Source organism: Podarcis liolepis, assembly GCF_965112155.1.
Source record: "Podarcis liolepis genome assembly, chromosome: W".
Lineage (NCBI taxonomy): Eukaryota > Metazoa > Chordata > Lepidosauria > Squamata > Lacertidae > Podarcis > Podarcis liolepis.
Window position 1 is genome coordinate 38,799,485 of NC_139568.1, and position 23,471 is coordinate 38,822,955.

Below are 23,471 nucleotides of genomic sequence, written 5' to 3' on the forward strand. Positions count from 1 at the left end.
CTCATGCTGGCCACATGTCCCGGAAGCTGTAAAGCGAGATGAGCGCCACAACCCCAGAGTCGTCTACGACTGGACCTAATGGTCAGGGGTCCCTTTACCTTTAATATAAACTGCATGATGGTAAGAGAGCTTTCTAAACAGTTTACAAAAATATACAACGGAATATTAAAATGATTGATAAAACACAGTTAAAAGCAGGTATTTAAGAGTATTCAAAAGATCTTTAAAGTCAGCAGTGGTAAATCACATGCAGCTTCTACGTGTTCAGATGGGCTGGCCCTAACGAAAATGTTTTGAGCAGCACCCAGAAAGAGTACAGTGAGAGCACCTGCCTGGTGTCAGTTGGCACGGGGCACCAAAGTGTGGGTGCTGGAAGGCCTGGGGTGGGAAAATTGGGGGGAGGGAACAGTTTTTTTCAGTTCCCCCCCCCAAGCCATTTTTTTCAGGAAAAAATTGGGGGGGAAGAGTGTGTGGAATATTCAACGTATATCAAACTTTTTTTTCCATTTTTCCGGAAAAAGCGGCTTTGGGAAAAAACAGAAAATACCTGGGGGTTTTCCCCATTCCCCCCCCCCCCAGGCCTTCCCATCTCTAGTCAGGAGAGAAACAGCCATATATAAGGAGAGCACCCCTCTCCTGGCATGGGGGAGAGGAGAAGCAAAGGCACCTTCTGGGATGTGATAGAAATGACGGGAGAGGAATAAAAAAAAAAGGTGTGAGGAGTAGCTGAGAGAGAAGGAGAATAGAAGCACCAGCACCCAATAACAATAATTCATGATAATTAACTGTTGTTATGATGATGATTTTTTTGTACTCCCCCTTCACCACCGCCCCTTACCTGCTTCTCCGGGCAGGAGTCTCCGAGGCAGTCAGCTGCGCTCTCTCACTCCTTCCCAACCCTCACACCGCCAGCCCGTTCTCCTGTTCTGGGGCTTTGCCTCGCTCCCTCCAGGCATTTCCGGTCGGAGTGGCCCATCCCACTCCGCAACAGAAAATACTCATCCTAGGAGGTGGCCCCGCTCTCCTTCTGTCCCGCCTCTGACCGGAAAGAGTAAATTTTAGACCAGTATTAGGAAGAACCCCGGAGCCACTTCCGGCTCTGCTTCCCGCTTCTCGGTCTCCTTACGGACTCTGCATAGACTTAGAAATGTATGATTGTTCTCATTCTAGAGACGAGACTTCCGAGTTATCTAGGAAATGCCTTGCTCACACACTGCGGCTGCGCGATATGATTAGACTGAGGCAGAAGTAAAGCGAGGCGGGAATACGGGACTTGAGCACGGCGGTGATTGGGCGGCAGAGTCCTCACAGGAAAAGGGTAAAAGGCGGATCCAGCTGATTTTAAACGGATCCTCATGAATTCATATGATTTTTTTCATTCAAATTAAATAAAAACACCATGATACTGTAGGCCATGTCTTACTCTGTAGGGGGACTGGGTTAAAGGCGGATCTACACGGATCCTCCACTTTTTAAAAAATAACTCCAACAAATCCAGTGTCAAATCACACCTGGATACAGACTGGACTATAAAAAACGTGGATCCAACACTTTGCAGCACCACAAAAACATGGATCCACAGCATGGATCCTCATGAATTCATATGATTTTTATATTGAAACAAAATAAAAACAACATGATACTCCAGACCACATCTTAGTCTGTAGGCAGAACCAAACAAATCACGCATCCACTGTTTCATGGTGCCGCAATGGCGCAAAAACATGGTTAAAAAACACGGATCCTCATGGTTTTTGCACTAGATCAGCTCGAAGTCACCATCAGATCAAACATCATGGCCATGGGCACATCCAGCACCAGAAAAAACTCAGATCCACAACTTCCTCGCCACTCCATAGCCCAAAAACGTGGTTTCGAAGCATAGATCCTCATGGATCCTCACGCTTTTTGCACTGGGCCACCCATAACTCACCGTAAAAATCACACGTCATAGCCAGGGGCACAGCCTGTACCACAAAAAACTAGGAATCCACCACTTCCTTGTCATACTGTGGGCCAAAAACATGTTTTTGAAGCACGTATCCCCATGGATCCTCACGCTTTTTACATTGGGCCAACCCAAACTCACCGTCAAATCACACATCATAGCCAGGGGCACAGCCTTCACCACAAAAAACAAGAATCTACGGCTTCCTGGCCAAACCATGGCCCAAAAAACGTGGTTTCGAAGCATGGATCCTCATACATCCTCATGTTTTTTGCATTGGGGCCCCCATAACTCACCGTCAAAACACACATCATAGCGAGGGGCACAGCCTGCACCACAAAAAACTCAGATCCATGGCTTCCTTGCCATTTTAGGCGCAAAAACGTGGATTCGAAGAACGGATCCTCATGGATCCTCACGCTTTTTTCATTGGGACACCCCTACCTCACCATCAAATCACACATCATAGCCAGGAGGGGCATAGCCTGCACCACAGAAAACTCGGATTCATGGCTTCCTGGCTACTCTATGGCCCAAAAACGTGGTTTCGAAGCACGGACCCTCATGGATCATCTTGTTTTTTGCATTGCCCACCCCAAACCCACGGTCAAATCACACATTGTAGTCAGGGGCACAGCCTGCACCACAAAAATCTAGTATCCACCGCTTCCTGATCATACCATGGCCCAAAAACCTGTTCTTGAAGCATGTATCCTCATGGATGATCTTGCTTTTTGCATTGGCCACCCCAACTCACCGTGAAATCACACATCAAAAAACTCAGATCCAAGGCTTCTTGGCCATTCTAGGCCCATAAACGTGGTTCTGAAGAACGTATTCTCATGGATCCGCATTGAGCCTCAGGTTTTTTGCATTGGGCCCCCCAAACTCACCATCAAATCACACATCATAGCCAGGGGCACAGCCTGCACCAGAAAAAACAAGGATCTACAGCTTCCTGGCCAAACCATGGCCCAAAAAACGTGGTTTCGAAGCATGGATCCTCATACATCCTCATGTTTTTTGCATCGGGCCCCGCATAACTCACTGCCAGATCACACATCGTAGCCAGGAGACATCCTGCACCAGAAAAAACAAGGATCTACAGCTTCCTGGCTAAACCATGGCCCAAAAACATGGTTTCCTCATGCTTTTTGAACTGGGTCAAACCAAACTCACCGTCAAATCATACATACAGCCTGCACCACAAAAATCCAGGATCTACCACTTCCTGGTCATACTGTGGCCCAAAAACATGTTTTTGAAGCACGTATCCTCATGAATCCTCACGCTTTTTACATTGGGCCAACCCAAACTCACCGTCGAATTACACATGATAGCTAGGGGCACATGATAGCTAACCGGCCCTTCTAGACCCAAAGACGGGGTTTCGAAGCACGGCTCCTCATGGATCCTCACACTTTTTGCATTGGGTCACCCCTGACTCACCGTCAAATCACACATCATAGTCATGTGCACAGCCTGCACCACAAAAAAACCGGATCCACGACTTCCTAGCCGCTCCATGGCCCAAAAACGGGGTTTCGAAGCACGGATCCTCATGGATCCTCACTCTTTTTGCATTGGGCCATTCCAAACTCTATGTCAAATCACACGTCACAGCCAGGGGCACAGCCTGCACCACAAAAATCTATGATCCACTGCTTCCTGGCTGCTCCATGGCCCAAAAATGTGGCCGTTATACACCCAAAAACGTTGTTTCTAAGCACGGATCCGCATTGATCCTCATGTTTTTTGCATTGGGGCAACCCAAACTCACCGTCAAATTACACATGATAGCTAGGGGCACAGCCTGCACCAGAAAAAACACAGATCCATGGCTTCTTGGCCCTTCTAGACCCAAAAAGGGGGTTTTGAAGCACAGCTCCTCATGGATCCTCACGCTTTTTGCATTGGGCCACCCATAACTCATCGTAAAAATCACACGTCATAGCCAGGAGCACAGCCTGTACGACAAACAAAATGGATCCACGGCTTCCTGGCCATACCATGGCCCAAAAACATGTTTTTGAAGCACGTATCCTCATGGATCATCTTGCTCTTTGCTGCTGCTGCTGCTCTAGTGAGTGCTGGGTGGGCCGCTCCCTTTCATACCAACTCCATCTGGCCTAGGGGGCGGAGCCTGCACTCACCACCACAGCTTGAGGGCCGCCATCAAGGCCTCCGGGACACTGCTGCTGCTGCTCTAGTGAGTGCTGGATGGGCCGCTCCCTTTCCTGCCAACTCCATCTGGCCTAGGGGGCAGAGCCTGTAGTCACCGCCACAGCTTAAGAGGCCTGAGGGAGGCCTCCGGGACACTGCTGCTGCTGCTGCTCCAGTGAGTGCTGGGTGGGCCAGTCCCTTTCCTGCCAACTCAATCTGGCCCAGGGGGCGGAGACTGCACTCACCTCCACAGCTTAAGAGGCCTGAGAGAGGCTTCCGGGACGCTGCTGTTCCTGCTGCTCTAGTGAGTGCTGGGTGGGCCGCTCCCTTTCCTGCCAACTCCATCTGGCCTAGGGGGCGGAGCCTGCACTCACCGCCACAGCTTAAGAGGCCTGAGGGAGGCTTCCGGAACACTGCTGCTGCTGCACTAGTGAGTGCTAGTTGGGCCGCTCCCTTTCCTGCCAACTCAATCTGGCCCAGGGGGCGGAGCCTGCACTCACCGCCACAGCTTGAGGGCCTCCATCAAGGCCTCCGGGACACTGCTGCTGCTCTAGTGAGTGCTGGGTGGGCCGCTCCCTTTCCTGCCAACTGCATCTGGCCTAGGGGGCGGAGCCTCCACTCACCGCCACAGCTTAAGAGGCCTGAGGGAGGCTTGCGGGGCCCTGCTGCTGCTTTAGTGAGTGCTGGGTGGGCCACTCCCTTTCCTGCCAACTCCATCTGGCCTAGGGGGCGGAGCCTGCACTCATTGCCACAGCTTAAGAGGCCTGAGGGAGGCTTCCGGGACACTGCTGCTGCTGCTGCTCTAGTGAGTGCTGGGTGGGCCACTCCCTTTCCTGCCAACTCAATCTGGCCCAGGGGGCGGAGACTGCACTCCCCGCCACAGCTTGAGGGCCTCCATCAAGGCCTCCGGGACACTGCTGCTGCTCTAGTGAGTGCTGGGTGGGCCGCTCCCTTTCCTGCCAACTCCATCTGGCCTGGAGGGCGGAGTCTGCACTCACCGCCACAGCTTGAGAGGCCTGAGGGAGGCTTCCGGGACACTGCTGCTGCTCTAGTGAGTGCTGGGTGGGCCGCTCCCTTTCCTGCGAACTGAATATGGCCTAGGGGGCGGAGCCTCCACTCACCGCCACAGTTTAAGAGGCCTGAGGGAGGCTTCCGGAACACTGCTGCTGCTCTAGTGAGTCCTGGGTGGGCCGCTCCCCTTCCTGCAAACTCCATCTGGCCTAGGGGGCGGAGCCTGCACTCACCGCCACAGCTTAAGAGGCCTGAGGGAGGCTTCCGGGACACTGCTGCTGCTCTAGTGAGTGCTGGGTGGGCCGCTCCCTTTCCTGCCAACTCCATCTGGCCTAGGGGGCGGAGCCTGCACTCACCGCCACATCTTAAGGGGCCCGAGGGAGGCTTGAGGGACACTGCTGCTGCTCTAGTGAGTGCTGGGTGGGCCGCTCCCTTTCCTGCCAACTCCATCTGCCCTAGGGGGCGGAGCCTGCACTCACCGCCTCATCTTAAGAGGCCTGAGGGAGGCTTCCGGGACACTGCTGCTACTGCTGCTACTGCTCTAGTGAGTGCTGGGTGGGCCGCTCCCTTTCCTGCCAACTCCATCTGGCCTAGGGGGCGGAGCCTGCACTCACCGCCACAGCTTAAAATTCCTGAGGGAGGCTTCCGGGACACGGCTGCTGCTGCTGCTACTGCTCTAGAGAGTGCTCGGTGGGCCGCTCCCTTTCCTGCCAACTCCATCTAGCCTAGGGGGCGGAGTCTGCACTCACCGCCACAGCTTAAGAGGCCTGAGGGAGGCTTCCGGGACACCGCTGCTGCTCTAGTGAGTGCTGGGTGGGCCGCTCCCTTTCCTGCCAACTCCATCTGGCCTGGGGGGAGGAGCCTGCACTCACCGCCACAGGTTAAGAGGCCTGAGGGAGGCTTCCGGGACACTGCTGCTGCTCTAGTGAGTGCTGGGTGGGCCGCTCCCTTTCCTGCCAGCTCCATCTGGCCTAGGGGGCGGAGCCTGCACTCACCGCCACAGCTTAAAAGGCCTGAGGGAGGCTTCCGGGACACTGCTGCTGCTGCACTATTGAGTGCTGGGTGGGCCGCTCCCTTTCCTGCCTACTCAATCTGTCCTAGGGGGCGGAGCCTGCACTCACCGCCACAGCTTAAGAGGCCTGAGGGAGCCTTCTGGAACACTGCTGCTGCTCTAGTGAGTGCTGCGTGGGCAGCTCCCTTTCCTGCCAACTCCGTCTGGCCTAGGGGGCGGAGCCTGCACTCACCGCCACAGCTTAAGAGGCCTGAGGGAGGCTTCCGGGACACTGCTGCTGCTCTAGTGAGTGCTAGGTGGACCGCTCCCTTTTCTGCCAACTCCATCTGGCCTAGGGGGCGGAGCCTGCACTCACCGCCACAGCTTAAGAGGCCTGAGGGAGGCTTCTGGGATAGTGCTGCTGCTGCTGCTGCTCTAGTGAGTGCTGGGTGGGCCGCTCCCTTTCCTGCCAACTCCATCTGGCCTAGGGGGCGGAGCCTGCACTCACCGCCACAGCTTAAGAGGCCTGAGGGAGCCTTCTGGAACACTGCTGCTGCTCTAGTGAGTGCTGGGTGGGCCGCTCCCTTTCCTGCCAACTCCATCTGGCCTAGGGGGCGGAGCCTGCACTCACCGCCACAGCTTAAGAGGCCTGACGGAGGCTTCTGGGACACTGCTGATGCTGCTCTAGTGAGTGCTGGGTGGACCACTCCCTTTCCTGCCAACTCCATCTGGCCTAGGGGGCGGAGCCTGCACTCACCGCCACAGCTTAAGAGGCCTGAGGGAGGCTTCCAGGACACTGCTGCGGCTGCACTATTGAGTGCTGGGTGGGCCGCTCCCTTTCCTGCCAACTCAATCTGTCCTAGGGGGCGGAGCCTGCACTCACCGACACAGCTTAAGAGGCCTGAGGGAGGCTTCCAGGACACTGCTGCTGCTCTAGTGAGTGCTGGGTGGGCCGCTCCCTTTCCTGCCAACTCCATCTGGCCTAGGGGGCGGAGCCTGCACTCACCGCCACAGCTTAAGAGGCCTGAGGGAGCCTTCTGGAACACTGCTGCTGCACTATTGAGTGCTGGGTGGGCCGCTCCCTTTCCTGCCAACTCAATCTGTCCTAGGGGGCGGAGCCTGCACTCACCGCAACAGCTTAAGAGGCCTGAGGGAGGCGTCCGGGACACTCCTGCTGCTCTCGTAAGTGCTTGGTGGGCCGCTCCCTTTCCTGCCAACTCCATCTGGCCTAGGGGGCAGAGCCTGCACTCACCGCCACAGCTTAAAAGGCCTGAGGGACGCTTCCGGGACACTTCTGCTGCTACTGCTCTAGTGAGTGCTGGGTCGGCCCCTCCCTTTCCTGCCAACTCCATCTGGCCTAGGGGGCGGAGCCAGCACTCACCGCCACAGCTTAAGAGGCCTGGGGAGGCATCCGGAACACTGCTGCTGCTGCTGCTCTAGTGAGTGCTGGGTGGGCCGCTCCCTTTCCTGCCAACTCCATCTGGCCTAGGTGGTGGAGACTGCACTCACCGCCACAGCTTAAGAGGCCTGAGGGAGGCTTCCGGGACACTGCTGCTGCTCTAGTGAGTGCTGCGTGGGCCGCTCCTTTTCCTGCCAACTCCGTCTGGCCTAGGGGGCGGAGCCTGCACTCACCGCCACAGCTTAAGAGGCCTGAGGGAGGCTTCCGGGACACTGCTGCTGCTCTGGTGAGTGCTGGGTGGGCCGCTCCCTTTCCTACCAACTCCATCTGGCCTAGGGGGCGGAGCCTGCACTCACCGCCACAGCTTAAGAGGCCTGAGGGAGCCTTCTGGAACACTGCTGCTGCTCTAGTGAGTGCTGCGTGGGCCGCTCCCTTTCCTGCCAACTCCGTCTGGCCTAGGGGGCGGAGCCTGCACTCACCGCCACAGCTTAAGAGGCCTGAGGGAGGCTTCCGGGACACTGCTGCTGCTCTAGTGAGTGCTAGGTGGACCGCTCCCTTTTCTGCCAACTCCATCTGGCCTAGGGGGCGGAGCCTGCACTCACCGCCACAGCTTAAGAGGCCTGAGGGAGGCTTCTGGGATAGTGCTGCTGCTGCTGCTGCTCTAGTGAGTGCTGGGTGGGCCGCTCCCTTTCCTGCCAACTCCATCTGGCCTAGGGGGCGGAGCCTGCACTCACCGCCACAGCTTAAGAGGCCTGAGGGAGCCTTCTGGAACACTGCTGCTGCTCTAGTGAGTGCTGGGTGGGCCGCTCCCTTTCCTGCCAACTCCATCTGGCCTAGGGGGCGGAGCCTGCACTCACCGCCACAGCTTAAGAGGCCTGAGGGAGGCTTCCGGGACACTGCTGCTGCTGCTGCTCTAGTAAGTGCTGGGTGGGCCACTCCCTATCCTGCCAACTCCATCTGGCCTAGGGGGCGGAGCCTGCACTCACCGCCACAGCTTAAGAGGCCTGAGGGAGGCTTCCAGGACACTGCTGCTGCTGCACTATTGAGTGCTGGGTGGGCCGCTCCCTTTCCTGCCAACTCCGTCTGGCCTAGGGGGCGGAGCCTGCACTCACCGCAACAGCTTAAGAGGCCTGAGGGAGGCGTCCGGGACACTCCTGCTGCTCTCGTAAGTGCTTGGTGGGCCGCTCCCTTTCCTGCCAACTCCATCTGGCCTAGGGGGCAGAGCCTGCACTCACCGCCACAGCTTAAGAGGCCTGAGGGACGCTTCCGGGACACTGCTGCTGCTGCTGCTCTAGTGAGTGCTGAGTGGGCTTCTCCCTTTCCTGCCAACTCCATCTGGCCTAGGAGGCGGAGCCTGCACTCACCGCCACCGCTTAAGAGGCTTTAGGGAGGCGTCTGGGATACTGCTGCTGCTGCTGCTCTAGTGAGTGCTGGGTGGGCCGCTCCCTTTACTGCCAACTCCATCTGGCCTAGGGGGCGGAGCCTGCACTCACCGCCTCAGCTTAAGAGGCTTTAGGGAGGCGTCTGGGATACTGCTGCTGCTGCTGCTCTAGTGAGTGCTGGGTGGGCCGCTCCCTTTACTGCCAACTCCATCTGGCCTAGGGGGCGGAGCCTGCACTCCCCGCCACAGCTTAAGAGGCTTTAGGGAGGCGTCTGGGATGCTGCTGCTGCTGCTGCTCTAGTGAGTGCTGGGTGGGCCGCTCCCTTTACTGCCAACTCCATCTGGCCTAGGGGGCGGTGCCTGCACTCACCACCACAGCTTAAGTGGCCTGAGGGAGGCTTCCGGGACACTGCTGCTGCTCTAGTGAGTGCTGGGTGGGTCGCTCCCATTCCTGCCAACTCCATCTGTCCTAGGGGGCGGAGCCTGCACTCACCGCCACAGCTTAAGAGGCCTGAGGGAGGCTTCCGGGACACTGCTGCTGCTGGTTGACTGAGTGCTGGGTGGGCCGCTCCCCTGCCTGGCAACTCCGTCTGGCCTAGGGGGCGGAGCCTGCACTCACCGCCACAGCTTAAGAGGCCTGAGGGAGGCGTCCGGGACACTCCTGCTGCTCTCGTAAGTGCTTGGTGGGCCGCTCCCTTTCCTGCCAACTCCATCTGGCCTAGGGGGCAGAGCCTCCACTCACCGCCACAGCTTAAAAGGCCTGAGGGACGCTTCCGGGACACTTCTGCTGCTACTGCTCTAGTGAGTGCTGGGTCGGCCCCTCCCTTTCCTGCCAACTCCATCTGGCCTAGGGGGCGGAGCCTGCACTCACCGCAACAGCTGAAGAGGCCTGGGGAGGCATACGGGACACTGCTGCTGCTGCTGCTCTAGTGAGTGCTGAGTGGGCTTCTCCCTTTCCTGCCAACTCCATCTGGCCTAGGAGGCGGAGCCTGCACTCACTGCCACCGCTTAAGAGGCCTGAGGGAGGCTTCCGGGACACTGCTACTGCTGCACTAGTGAGTGCTGGGTCGGCCCCTCCCTTTCCTGCCAACTCCATCTGGCCTAGGGGGCGGAGCCTGCACTCACCGCCACAGCTTAAGAGGCCTGAGGGAGGCTTCCGGGACACTGCTGCTGCTGGTCGACTGAGTGCTGGGTGGGCCGCTCCCCTGCCTGGCAACTCCGTCTGGCCTAGGGGGCGGAGCCTGCACTCACCGCCACAGCTTAAGAGGCCTGAGGGAGGCGTCCGGGACACTCCTGCTGCTCTCGTAAGTGCTGGGTCGGCCCCTCCCTTTCCTGCCAACTCCATCTGGCCTAGGGGGCGGAGCCTGCACTCACCGCAACAGCTTAAGAGGCCTGGGGAGGCATACGGGACACTGCTGCTGCTGCTGCTGCTGCTCTAGTGAGTGCTGAGTGGGCTTCTCCCTTTCCTGCCAACTCCATCTGGCCTAGGAGGCGGAGCCTGCACTCACTGCCACCGCTTAAGAGGCCTGAGGGAGGCTTTCCGGACACTGCTGCTGCTGCTGCTCTAGTGAGTGCTGGGTGGGCCGCTCCCTCTCCTGCCAACTCCATCTGGCCTAGGGGGCGGAGCCTGCACTCACCGCCACATCTTACAAGGCCTGAGGGAGGCATCCGGGACACTGCTGCTGCTGCTGCTCTAGTGAGTGCTAGGTGGGCCGCTCCCTCTCCTGCCAACTCCATCTGGCCTAGGGGGCGGAGCCTGCACTCACCGCCACAGCTTAAGAGGCCTGAGGGAGGATTCCGGGACACTGCTGCTGCTGCTGCTGCTGCTCCAGTGGGTGCTGCGTGGGCCGCTCCCTCTCCTGCCAACTCCATCTGGCCTAGGAGGTGGAGCCTGCACTCACCGCCACCGCTTAAGAGGCTTGAGGGAGGCTTCCGGGACACTGCTACTGCTGCACTAGTGAGTGCTGGGTGGGCCTCTCCCTTTCCTGGCAACTCCATCTGGCCTAGGGGGCGGAGCCTGCACTCACCGCCACAGTTTAAGAGGCCTGAGGGACGCTTCCGGGACAGTTCTGCTGCTACTGCTCTAGTGAGTGCTGGGTCGGCCCCTCCCTTTCCTGCCAACTCCATCTGGCCTAGGGGGTGGAGCCTGCACTCACCGCAACAGCTTAAGAGGCCTGAGGGGGGCTTCCGGGACACTGCTGCTGCTCTAGTGAGTGCTCGGTGGGCGGCTCCCTTTCCTGCCAACTCCATCTGGCCAAGCTGGCGGAGCCTGCACTCACCGCCACAACTTAAGAGGCCTGAGGGAGGCTTCCGGGACACTGCTGCTGCTCTAGTGAGTGCTGGGTGGGCCGGTCCCTTTCCTGCCAGCTCCATCTGGCCTAGGGGGTGGAGCCTGCACTCACCGCGACAGCTTAAGAGGCTTTAGGGAGGCGTCTGGGATACTGCTGCTGCTGCTGCTCTAGTGAGTGCTGGGTGGGCTGTTCCCTTTTCTGCAAACTCCATCTGGCCTAGGGGGCGGAGCCTGCACTCACCGCCTCAGCTTAAGAGGCCTGATGGAGGCTTCCGGGACACTGCTGCTGCTCTAGGGAGTGCTGGGTGGGCCACTCCCTTTCCTGCCAACTCCATCTCGCCTAGGGGGCGGAGGCTGCACTCATCGGCACAGCTTAAGAGGCCTGAGGGAGGCTTCCAGGACACTGCTGCTGCTGCACTATTGAGTGCTGGGTGGGCCGCTCCCTTTCCTGCCATCCCCATCTGGCATAGGGGGCGGAGCCTGCACTCACCGCGACAGCTTAAGAGGCCTGAGGGAGGCTTCCGGGACACTGCTGCTGCTGCTCTAGTGAGTGCTGGGTGGGCCTCTCCCTTTCCTGCCAACTCCATCTGGCCTAGGGGGCGGAGCCTGCACTCACCGCCTCAGCTTAAGAGGCCTGAGGGAGGCTTCCGGGACACTGCTGCTGCTGGTCGACTGACGCTGGCAAGTTAGCAATGTCATGTGACTTTAAGTAGTCAAGCTCGTTAAGTTTTTAAGTTGCTCAGTATATAAAGAGTGTTTGTTTTCTCTGCCTGGTGGGGCGTGAAGCAAAAATGTCCGAAAGCTCCGGAGGTGTTTCTGTTATCTTTCTGCAATAAACCTGTCTTTGGAAAGACAGGCTTCCCTGTGTCGTTATTTCTTTGCTGCTGAGACTCTGAAGCTTGTACTGCAACAAGAATCTCTGCACTGGACTTACTTAATACTCTGCAAAGAGAGCTGTTGCTGGTGGCGCAGCGGAAGCGTTTACTGGACCAGTACACAAACTCTCTTAGGTTATGGATCCTTCTACGTTTCTACAGCTGTATTGTGTGCAGAGAAAGTGAAAGCAGCTTTCGGATGAGAGAAGACCGGCTTGGTCATAAATCCAGCTCTTAAAGGCTTCAGAGGAGGCTGGAGGCATCTGAAAAGTGAGTAAAACAAATCCCAAGGGGAAAGAGAAGCAAGGGCACACAGAGGGAGTAGCAGCAGACCCCAAGAATGGCAGTGGAAAATTTCCAGGTTCCCTTTACAAAGTTGAACTCTGCTAATTACGTGCAGTGGTCTAAGAGGGCTCAAGTCTGGTTGGAAGCCAAAGAAGTGTGGGCTGACTATGTCCAGAGGCGAAAGCCGTTTGTGGCTGTTGCAGCAGATGCCACAGCAGAGCAACAGGCTGCTGCACATGCCCAGAACAGGGAACATGATAAAATGGACACTAAAGCTAAATGCATGTTGATGGTATCGATAGACGATTCCCAATTACCTCATGTGGAAAATTTAAGGTCTGCATTTGAAATTTGGGAAGCTCTTAGGCGAATTCACCATAGAGCCACGCCCGGAGAGAAGGTGAACATTATACGTGCTTTGTATGAGTTGAAACTGAAGCCAGGGGATAGTGTGGTTGAACACACGTCACAGATGACTGAGTATTTCAACCAACTGTCATCTTTAGGTGTGAATTTTCCTGAAAATATTAAAGTTTATACTCTGCTTAGCAGCCTGCATGCAGGGTTTGAAAACTTAGTACTAACTTTACAAGTTTTGCCAGAGGACCAGCTGAATATGAATTATGTGACTGGTAGATTGGGTGAACAAGAATATCAACATCATCGAAAACGTATTGATAATTCAAATACCCCAAGGGTTGGATGTTCAGATAATTCCCAGCGTGGGGAAACTAGCAGGCAGAGCTGTAAGGAAGCCTCACAAGTGTCTGCTATGGCCAGCAAGTCATGTTTTCGATGTGGCAGGAGGTTTCATTTGATAGCAAAGTGTCCAGAAAAGCAACAGGAATTTCAACAGTCCAAGGCCAGTTTCCGGAGTTACAGGGGAAGACGATGTGAGAACTACAAGAATCAACGATCCAGAGGGGGAGCAGGTGCTGATAAGGGACTATCTGCAATGGCAGCACAACAGAGTCCTAAAAGGAGCCAACAAACCTTGAAGTGGATAATTGACAGTGGAGCAAGTCACAGTTTAGTTCCAGCGACATCTAGTGGCCGCTTAATGAACTGCAAGACATTGCCAGTTGCAAAAACTGTGACTATAGCAGACAATAGTAAATGAGAAATGAACCTTAAAGGCACAATTTATGTTAACTGTTTGCAAACTAACCTTCCTGTTTTTGTTCTTCCAGGAATGAAGAATGGACTTTTGAGTGTGTCATGCCTGGTAAAAAGTGGTTTTAAGGTTGAGTTTGAAAATGATGTGTGCACCATTTCGAAACAGGGGAAGGAGCTAGTTAAAATTCCCTGTGAGGATGGGCTTTTTGTTTTGGTTGAAGAGCAGTTAGCACCAGGTAGATGTTCAACAGGTGAAGCGCAAGCTAAGTGTGTAAATAAGGCTCCTCATACAGGTTGTGCACATCTACTACACAGAAGGTTAGCTCATATATGCTTTAAGTATGTGTGCTGGTCCCGGGGGTAAGGTACCGTGAGTGTAGCAGAGTCCACACGAAGAGGGGCGAGGTCCGATGCAGAGAGCCGGGCGGGGAACAGGAACGCTGGAACAGAAGGCGGAGCAGGTAACAGGAACGCCGGATGGTCGGGAACAGGAGGCCGAGCAGGGAACAGGAGTACTGGATAGTCAGGAACAGGGAGCCGAGCAGGGATCAAGAACACAGGAAGGTCCGTAGCCAACAACGACGTTGCTCCCGCAACCTGGGGCCGGCCTGACTGGGCTTTTATCCTCTTCTAAGGTAAGGGGCGGTCCCGACCCCCAGGAGCCCCGCCTCCTCTGGCCTTAAGGCGAGCACTCCTCCTGGGGGCAACCAGTTCCCTTCGCCTCTCTGCCCTAAGCCTCTGCAGATCAGGAGAGGCCGAAGGGTTACTGGGCCCTGGAGGAGGCTCACCTGTGGCCACTGAGTCATCCAGCACCTCTGGGGCCAGAATGGTTTCACCTGGTGCCTGCTCTTGAGTTTCCTCAGCATCTAGGCCTTGCCCCAGTTCAGCCGGCCCTGGAGGCGGGGACTCCTGTGCCGGCTGGGATTCCTCCGGATCGCTCTCAGACTCGGAATCCCAGGCCATCACAGTATGTAAGCAAGATGCCAGATTTAGCTGAGGAGTGTAACATTAAACCCTGTCCAAATTTTCTGGATTGTTGTGCTTGTAAACACGCTAAGGTTAAGACATGTAACTATCCTAGATCTGATAGAGTAAGCAAGAAACCCTTTGAACTTGTGCACACAGACGTGTGTGGCCCTATGCCAGTCAAATCGCTTGGAGGTGCGAGATTTATGCAAATTTTGGTGGATGATTTTTCAAGGGCTAGTTGGGTTTTCTTTCTGAAAGAAAAATCACAAGCAGCTTCCATCCTGATGGATTGGATTGAAGAAGTCGAATGTAAATTTGACACCAGGGTACGTAAAATACAATCAGATCGTGGTGGGGAATTTGTGAACCACACGCTGGAGACGTGGTTAAAAAGGAAAGGTATAGTTCATAGACTTACCAATCCCTATTCACCACAGGAGAATGCAGTTGCCGAAAGAAAATTTCGAACATTACAGGAAGCCATTGCTGCTTTGCTGTTTGATTCTGGACTTCCACAGCGTTTTTGGGCTGAGGCTGCACTGTATGCGAATTATACTTTTAACAGAGTGTACAATAGTACAGTAGGCAACACTCCTTACTTCATGCTGTTTGGGAAAAAACCAAAAATTGATCATCTAAGAGTTTTTGGATGTCGTGCTTATGTGCTGGTGCCTAGGGCACAACGTAGGTAAGGCGGTCCTAGGTCTAAAGAAATGTTTTTCTGTGGTTATCAAGCAAACACAAAAGGTTGGAGATTTGTGAATGTAGAAGGCAATCAAACGAAAATCACAATCAGCAGATGTGCGGAATTTTGTGAACAGGATGGTTGGAATAAAATTCATGGAAATCCTGACATACTATTTGATGTGGTGAACAGTAACAATGAAACTCAGGCCCCAGGGCAGGTATTAGTTCCAGAACAGACTGAGGAATTTAAGTCTGAGAACGAGGGTGAGAAATCGTCTTGTTCACCCAAGTCTGTAAAATCAGAATCTTCTAGCTCTAAAGGTTCACCTGTACAGCAAGAGAGACGTGTAAAGTCAGAATCAGAAAGTTCTTCAACTACTAGTGACAAACAGGTGACGACTAGTTATTCTGGGTCAGAGGGGGAAACTGAAGGAACATCGCAGGAACTGTTAAGGCGTTCTAAGCGTACCAACAAAGGTAAACCTCCTGAATGGTATCAAGCTATTAGTGTTTGGGCTGGTTTGGCAAATTGCGAACCTGAAAGTTTTGAGGAGGTTGAGCAATTACCCCAGGAGGAGGCCAGTAGGTGGCGTGAGGCCATGCAAAAGGAGTTGAATTCTATGAAAGAACTGGGTGTGTTTTCCATCACCAAACTGCCAGAAGGTACCAAGGCAGTAAGTTGTAGGTGGGTGTACAGGATAAAGACAACAGTGATGGGGAAACCAGAGTACAAAGCAAGGCTTGTAGCTCGAGGTTTTACGCAAAGAAAGGGGTTACATTATTCCGAAGTCTATGCACCCACTTCAAGGAGTGAAACCCTACGGGCACTATTAACAGTTGCTGCTCAGAAAGGGTTCAAAGTGAATCAATTTGATGTCTCTACAGCTTATCTTCATTCAGACTTGGCTGAAGAGCTCTATATGGAGCTACCGCCAGGATTGAAAGTTGGTAAATCAAATCAGGTATGGAAACAAATAAAATCAGGCCTGAGGGAGGCGTCCGTGACACTGCTGCTGCTCTCGTAAGTGCTTGGTGGGCCGCTCCCTTTCCTGCCAACTCCATCTGGCCTAGGGGGCGGAGCCTGCACTCACCGCCACAGCTTAAAAGGCCTGAGGGACGCTTCCGGGACACTTCTGCTGCTACTGCTCTAGTGAGTGCTGGGTCGGCCCCTCCCTTTCCTGCCAACTCCATCTGGCCTAAGGGGCGGAGCCTGCACTCACCGCCACAGTTTAAGAGGCCTGAGGGAGGCTTCCCGGACACTGCTGCTGCTGCTGCTCTAGTGAGTGCTGGGTCGGCCGCTCCCTTTCCTGCCAACTCCATCTGGCCTAGGGGGCGGAGCCTGCACTCACCGCCACAGCTTAAGAGGCCTGAGGGAGGCTTCCGGGACACTGCTGCTGCTGCTGCTCTAGTGAGTGCTGGGTGGGCTTCTCCCTTTCCTGCCAACTCCATCTGGACTAGGAGGCGGAGCCTGCACTCACCCCCACCGCTTAAGAGGCCTGAGGGAGGCTTCCGGGACACTGCTACTACTGCAAAAGTGAGTGCTGGGTGGGCCTCTCCCTTTCCTGCCAACTCCATCTGGCCTAGGGGGCGGAGCCTGCACTCACCGCCACAGTTTAAGAGGCCTGAGGGAGGCTTCCGGGACACTGCTGCTGCTGCTGCTCTAGTGAGTGCTTGGTGGGCCGCTCCCTTTCCTGCCAACTCCATCTGGCCTTGGGGGCGGAGCCTGCACTCACCGCCTCAGCTTAAGTGGCCTGAGGGAGGCTTCCGGGACACTGCTGCTGCTCTAGTGAGTGCTGGGTGGGTCGCTCCCTTTCCTTCCAACTCCATCTGTCCTAGGGGGCGGAGCCTGCACTCACCGCCACAGCTTAAGAGGCCTTAGGGAGGCGTCCGAGACACTGCTGCCGCCTTAGTGAGTGCTGGGTGGGCTGCTCCCTTTCCTGCCAACTCCATCTGGCCTAGGGGGCGGAGCCTGCACTCACCGCCACAGCTTACAAGGCCTGAGGGAGGCTTCCGGGACACTGCTGCTGCTGCTGCTCTAGTGAGAGCTGGGTGGGCCGCTCCCTTTCCTGCCAACTCCATCTGGCCTAGGGGGTGGAGACTGCACTCACCGCCACAGCTTAAGAGGCCTGAGGGAGGCTTCCGGGACACTGCTGCTGCTCTAGTGAGTGCTGGGCGGGCCGCTCCCATTCCTGCCAATTCCATCTGGCCTAGGGGGCGGAGCCTGCACTCACCGCCACAGCTTAAGAGGCCTGAGGGAGGCTTCCGGGACACTGCTGCTGCTCTAGTGAGGGCTGGGCGGGCCGCTCCCTTTCCTGCCAATTCCATCTGGCCTAGGGGGCGGAGCCTGCACTCACCGCCACAGCTTAAGAGGCCTGAGGGAGGCTTCCGGGACCCTGCTGCTGCTCTAGTGAGTGCTGGGTGGGCCGCTCCCTTTCCTGCCAACTCCATCTGGCCTAGGGGGCGGAGCCTGCACTCACCGCCACAGCTTAAGAGGCCTGAGGGAGGCTTCCGGGACACTGCTGCTGTTGGTCGACTGAGTGCTGGGTTGGCCGCTCCCCTGCCTGGCAACTCCATCTGGCCTAGGGGGCGGAGCCTGCACTCACCGCCACAGCTTAAGAGGCCTGAGGGAGGCTTCCGGGACACAGCTGCTCCTCTAGTGAGTGCTGGGTGGGCTGCTCCCTTTCCTGCCAACTCCATGTGGCCTAGGGGGGCGAGCCTGCACTCACCGCCACAGCTTACAAGGCCTGTGGGAGGCTTCCGGGACACTGCTGCTGCTCGAGTGAGTGCTGGGTGGGCTGCTCCCTTTCCTGCCAACTCCATCTGGCCTAGGGGGCGGAGCCTGCACTCACCGCCACAGCTTACAAGGCCTGAGGGAGGCTTCCGGGACACTGCTGCTGCTCTAGTGAGTGCTGGGTGGGCCGCTCGCTTTCCTGCCAACTCCATTTGGCCTAGGGGGCGGAGCCTGCACTCACCGCCACAGCTTACAAGGCCTGAGGGAGGCTTCCGGGACACTGCTGCTGCTGCTCTACTAAGTGATGCGTGGGCCGCTCCCCTTCCTGCCAACTCCATCTGGCGTAGGGGGTGGAGCTTGCACTCACCGCCACAGCTTAAGAGGCTTGAGGGAGGCTTCCGGGACACTGCTGCTGCTGCTCTAGTGAGTGCTGGGCGGGCCGCTCCCTTTCCTGCCAACTCCATCTGGCCTAGGGGGCGGAGACTGCACTCACCGCCACAGATTAAGAGGCCTGAGGGAGGCTTCCGGGACACTGCTGCTGCTCTAGTGAGTGCTGGGTGGGCTGCTCCCTTTCCTGCCAACTCCATCTGGCCTAGTGGGCGGAGCCTGCACTCACCGCCACAGCTTACAAGGCCTGAGGGAGGCTTCCGGGACACTGCTGCTGCTCTAGTGAGTGCTGGGTGGGCCGCTCCCTTTCCTGCCAACTCCATCTGGCCTAGGGGGCGGAGCCTGCACTCACCGCCACAGCTTACAAGGCCTGAGGGAGGCTTCCGGGACACTGCTGCTGCTCGAGTGAGTGCTGGGTGGGCTGCTCCCTTTCCTGCCAACTCCATCTGGCCTAGGGGGCGGAGCCTGCACTCACCGCCACAGCTTACAAGGCCTGAGGGAGGCTTCCGGGACACTGCTGCTGCTCTAGTGAGTGCTGGGTGGGCCGCTCGCTTTCCTGCCAACTCCATTTGGCCTAGGGGGTGGAGCTTGCACTCACCGCCACAGCTTACAAGGCCTGAGGGAGGCTTCCGGGACACTGCTGCTGCTGCTCTACTAAGTGATGGTTGGGCCGCTCCCCTTCCTGCCAACTCCATCTGGCGTAGGGGGTGGAGCTTGCACTCACCGCCACAGCTTACAAGGCCTGAGCGAGGCTTCCGGGACACTGCTGCTGCTCTAGTGAGTGCTGGGTGGGCCGCTCGCTTTCCTGCCAACTCCATTTGGCCTAGGGGGTGGAGCCTGCACTCACCGCCACAGCTTACAACGCCTGAGGGAGGCTTCCGGGACACTGCTGCTGCTGCTCTACTAAGTGATGGGTGGTCCGCTCGCTTTCCTGCCAACTCCATTTGGCCTAGGGGGCGGAGCCTGCACTCACCGCCACAGCTTACAAGGCCTGAGGGAGGCTTCCGGGACACTGCTGCTGCTGCTCTACTAAGTGCTGGGTGGGCCGCTCCCCTTCCTGCCAACTCCATCTGGCGTAGGGGGTGGAGCTTGCACTCACCGCCACAGCTTACAAGGCCTGAGGGAGGCTTCCGGGACACTGCTGCTGCTCTAGTGAGTGCTGGGCGGGCCGCTCCCTTTCCTGCCAATTCCATCTAGCCTAGGGGGCGGAGCCTGCACTCACCGCCACAGCTTAAGAGGCCTGAGGGAGGCTTCCGGGACACTGCTGCTGCAGCTCCAGTGAGTGCTGGGCGGGCCGCTCCCTTTCCTGCCAACTCCATCTGGCCTAGGGGGCGGAGACTGCACTCACCGCCACAGATTAAGAGGCCTGAGGGAGGCTTCCGGGACACTGCTGCTGCTGCTCTAGTGAGTGCTGGGTGGGCTGCTCCCTTTCCTGCCAACTACATCTGGCCTAGTGGGCGGAGCCTGCACTCACCGCCACAGCTTACAAGGCCTGAGGGAGGCTTCCGGGACCCTGCTGCTGCTCTAGTGAGTGCTGGGTGGGCCGCTCCCTTTCCTGCCAACTCCATCTGGCCTAGGGTGCGGAGCCTGCACTCACCGCCTCAGCTTAAGAGGCCTGAGGGAGGCTTCCGGGACACTGCTGCTGTTGGTCGACTGAGTGCTGGGTGGGCCGCTCCCCTGCCTGCCAACTCCATCTGGCCTAGGGGGCGGAGCCTGCACTCACCGCCACAGCTTACAAGGCCTGAGGGAGGCTTCCGGGACACTGCTGCTGCTCGAGTGAGTGCTGGGTGGGCTGCTCCCTTTCCTGCCAACTCCATCTGGCGTAGGGGGCGGAGCCTGCACTCACCGCCACAGCTTACAAGGCCTAAAGGAGGCTTCCAGTACACTGCTGCTGTTCTAGTGAGTGCTGGGTAGGCCGCTCGCTTTCCTGCCAACTCCATTTGGCCTAGGGGGCGGAGCCTGCACTCACCGCCACCGCTTAAGAGGCTTTAGGGAGGCGTCTGGGATACTGCTGCTGTTGCTGCTCTAGTGAGTGCTGGGTGGGCCGCTCCCTTTACTGCCAACTCCATCTGGCGTAGGGGGTGGAGCCTGCACTCACCGCCACAGCTTAAGAGGTCTGAGGGAGATGTCCGGTACACTGCTGCTGCTCTAGTGAGTGCTGGGCGGGCCGCTCCACTTACTGCAGACTCCATCTGTCCTAGGGGGCGGAGCCTGCACTCACCGCCACAGCTTAAGAGGTCTGAGGGAGACGTCCGGTACACTGCTGCTGCTCTAGTGAGTGCTGGGCGGGCCGCTCCCTTTCCTGCCAATTCCATCTGGCCTTGGGGGCGGAGCCTGCACTCACCGCCACAGCTTAAGAGGCCTGAGGGAGGCTTCCGGGACACTGCTGCTGCTCTAGTGAGTGCTGGGCGGGCCGCTCCCTTTCCTGCCAATTCCATCTGGCCTAGGGGGGGGAGCCTGCACTCACCGCCACAGCTTAAGAGGCCTGAGGGAGGCTTCCGGGACCCTGCTGCTGCTCTAGTGAGTGCTGGGTGGGCCGCTCCCTTTCCTGCCAACTCCATCTGGCCTAGGGGGCGGAGCCTGCACTCACCGCCTCAGCTTAAGAGGCCTGAGGGAGGCTTCCGGGATACTGCTGCTGCTGCTGCTCTCGTGAATGCTGGGTGGGCCGCTCCCTTTCCTGCCAACTCCATCTGGCCCAGGGGGCGGAGCCTGCACTCACTGCCGCAGCTTAAGAGGCCGGACGGAGGCTTCCGGGACACTGCTGCTGCTGCTCTAGTGAGTGCTGGGTGGGTCGCTCCCTTTCCTGCCAACTCCATCTGGCCTAGGGGGCGGAGTCTGCACTCACCGCCACAGCTTAAGAGGCCTGACGGAGGCTTCCGGGACACTGCTGCTGCTGCTCTAGTGAGTGCTGGGTGGGCCGCTCCCTTTCCTGCCAACTCCATCTGGCCTAGGGGGCGGACCCTGCACTCACCACCACAGCTTAAGAGGCCTGAGGGAGGCTTCCGGTACACTGCTGCTGCTGCTCTAGTGAGTGCTGGGTGGGCCGCTCCCTTTCCTGCCAACTCCATCTGGCCTTGGGGGCGGAGCCTGCAATCACCGCAACAGCTTAAGAGGCCTGAGGGAGGCTTCCGGGACACAGCTGCTGCTGCTGCACTAGTGAGTGCTGGGTGGGCCGATCCCTTTCCTGCCAACTGCATCTGGCCTAGGGGGCGGAGCCTGCATTCACCGCCACCGATTAAGAGGCCTGAGGGAGTCTTCCGGGACACTGCTACTGCTCTAGTGAGTGCTGGGTGGGCCGCTCCCTTTCCTGCCAACTCCATCTGGCCTAGGGGGCGGAGCGTGCACTCACCGCCACAGCTTAAGAGTCTAGAGGGAGGCTTCCGGGACACTGCTGCTGCTCGTCTGAGTGATGGGTGGGCCGCTCCATTTCCTGCCAACTCCATCTGGCCTTGGGGGCGGAGCCTGCACTCACCGCCACAGCTTAAGAGGCCTGAGGGAGGCTTCCGGGACACTGCTGCTGCTGCTGCTCTAGTGAGTGTTGGGTGGGCCGCTCCCTTTCCTGCCAACTCCATCTGGCCTAAGGGGCAGAGCCTGCACTCACCGCCACAGCTTACGAGGCCTGAGGGAGGCTTCTGGGACACTGCTGCTTCTGCTGCTCCAGTGAGTGCTGGGTGAGCCGTTCCCTTTCCTGCCAACTCCATCTGGTCTAGGGGGCGGAGCCTGCACTCACCGCGACAGCTTAAGAGGCCTGAGGGAGGCTTCCGGCACAATGCTGCTGCTGCTGCTCTAGTTAGTGCTGGGTGGGCCGTTCCCTTTCCTGCCAACTCCATCTGGCCTAGGGGGCGGAGCCTGCACTCACCGCCACAGCTTAAGAGGCCTGAGGGAGGCTTCCGGGACACTGCTGCTGCTGCTGCTCTAGTGAGTGCTGGGTGGGCCGTTCCCTTTCCTGCCAACTCCATCTGGCCTAGGGGGCGGAGCCTGCACTCACCGCCACAGCTTAAGAGGCCTGAGGGAGACTTCTGGGACACTGCTGCTGCTGCTGCACTAGTGAGTGCTGGGTGGGCCGCTCCCTTTCCTGCCAACTCCATCTGGCCTAGGAGGCGGAGCCTGCACTCACCGCCACAGCTTAAGAGGCCTGAGGGATACTTCTGGGACACTGCTGCTGCTGCTGCTCTAGTGAGTGCTGGGTGGGCCGTTCCCTTTCCTGCCAACTCCATCTGGTCTAGGGGGCGGAGCCTGCACTCACCGCCACAGCTTAAGAGGCCTGAGGGAGACTTCTGGGACACTGCTGCTGCTGCTGCTCTAGTGAGTGCTGGGTGGGCCACTCCCTTTCCTGCCAACTCCATCTGGCCTAGGAGGCGGAGCCTGCACTCACCGCCACAGCTTAAGAGACCTGAGGGAGACTTCTGGGACACTGCTGCTGCTGCTGCTCTAGTGAGTGCTGGGTGGGCCGCTCCCTTTCCTGCCAACTCCATCTGGTCTAGGGGGCGGAGCCTGCACTCACCGCCACAGCTTAAGAGGCCTGAGGGAGACTTCTGGGACACTGCTGCTGCTGCTGCTCTAGTGAGTGCTGGGTGGGCCGTTCCCTTTCCTGCCAACTCCATCTGGCCTAGGAGGCGGAGCCTGCACTCATCGCCACAGCTTAAGAGGCCTGAGGGAGGATTCCGGGACAATGCTGCTGCTCTAGTGAGTGCTGGGTGGGCCGCCTCCTTTTCTGCCAACTCCATCTGGCCAGGCGGTGGAGCCTGCACTCACCGCCACAGCTTAAGAGGCCCGAGGGAGGCTTCCGCGACACTGCTGCTGCTGCATTAGTGAGTGCTGGGTGGGCCGATCCCTTTCCTGCCAACTGCATCTGCCCTAGGGGACGGAGCCTGCACTCACCTCCACAGCTTAAGAGGCCTGAGGGAGGCTTCTGGGACACTGCCGCTGCTCTAGTGTGTGTTGGGTGGGCCGCTCCCTTTCCTGCCAACTCCATCTGGCCTAGGAGGCGGAGTGTGCACTCACCGCCACAGCTTAAGAGGCCTGAGGCAGGCTGCCGGGATACTGCTGCTGCTGCTGCTCTAGTGAGTGCTGGGTGGGCCGCTCCCTTTCCTGCCAACTCCATCTGGTCTAGGGGGCGGAGCCTGCACTCACCACCACAGCTTAACAGGCCTGAGGGAGGCTTCCGGGACACTGCTGCTGCTCTAGTGAGTGCTGGGCGGGCTTCTCCCTTTTCTGCCAACTCCATCTGGCCCAGGG

At 57.7% G+C, this 23,471-nt stretch overlaps 1 protein-coding gene across 1 annotated transcript in view; it reads right to left on the reverse strand.

The window, feature by feature from the left end:
• LOC310697764 (putative helicase senataxin) overlaps positions 1-978 on the reverse strand; it is a 302,418-nt gene extending 301,440 nt beyond the window's left edge. The window contains exon 1 of the mRNA XM_083484422.1: positions 839-978. The gene's annotated coding sequence lies outside the window, so the exon portion shown is untranslated. The remainder of the gene's footprint in view (positions 1-838) is intronic.
• Positions 979-23,471: the final 22,493 nt, after the last annotated feature.